The sequence below is a fragment of the Pteropus alecto genome, unplaced genomic scaffold (genome assembly GCF_000325575.1).
Source record: "Pteropus alecto unplaced genomic scaffold, ASM32557v1 scaffold555, whole genome shotgun sequence".
In the NCBI taxonomy this organism is placed as follows: Eukaryota; Metazoa; Chordata; class Mammalia; order Chiroptera; family Pteropodidae; genus Pteropus; species Pteropus alecto.
In genome coordinates, this window is record NW_006436809.1 from 596,489 (window position 1) to 597,317 (window position 829).

Here is an 829-nt window from a genome sequence, read left to right on the forward strand (position 1 = left end):
AATCAGTCCCAATGAATGCGGCAGAGAATTCCTGCTCTGAGGTAGGAACCAAAAGGCGCCCATTGGATTTAGAGTATGGCAAAGGGATGGGACAAATGGGATAAAAGTGAAGATGGAAGGTGGATTTAGGTGGTGCCAGACAAGAATGAGAAGGAGTGTGTGGTAGACACAGAGGTGCGTCACCTACATTCTTTTTCAAGAAAGGACTTGTTCCTCCAAGGGAGTGTGGTGTGCAGACAATCACCAGCTGTCATCTCCTTCAGGGTCTTCCCTTTCTCTGGACAGCCCCATGTAGTGACTGAGCAGGGCCTGGGCACAAAGGTCCGCTGTTTCAGCCCAATTTGGTTTGCTCTGAAAGGTGACTCTTGCTCCAAGCTCTCCAGGGACTTATCTGAGGCTTGGCTGGTGGCAGCTCAGGTTAACTCCTCTCTCTGCCCTTATTTTCACAGGTGTTGATATCTAATCAATGTCTTGCATCACAAACTGTCTTGGCATCTGCTTTCAGAGGACCCATTCTCTGACGGAGAGTGGTAGAAACAAGTCTTTTGAAGAGTTTATTGAGAAAAGAAAAAGAAGAAAGCAAAAGCAAAAATGAGTTTCTTGTTTTTCTTTTTAAGAGTAGAAAGGCAAGAAAGGGGCCAGTGGAGAGGGGGTGCTTGAAGATACTAGAGAGGGATGATTAATAGAATGAAGTCTGAGGACAAGAAAGAGGATGGACTTTAAGGCCAGGAAGGGTGATTGGCCTGGAGTAAGAGACGCATATTGGCCATTCTCTGAGATTGAGGCTGAGGACATATTGATGGGGTTAATCTATATTGTTTTGAGAGAG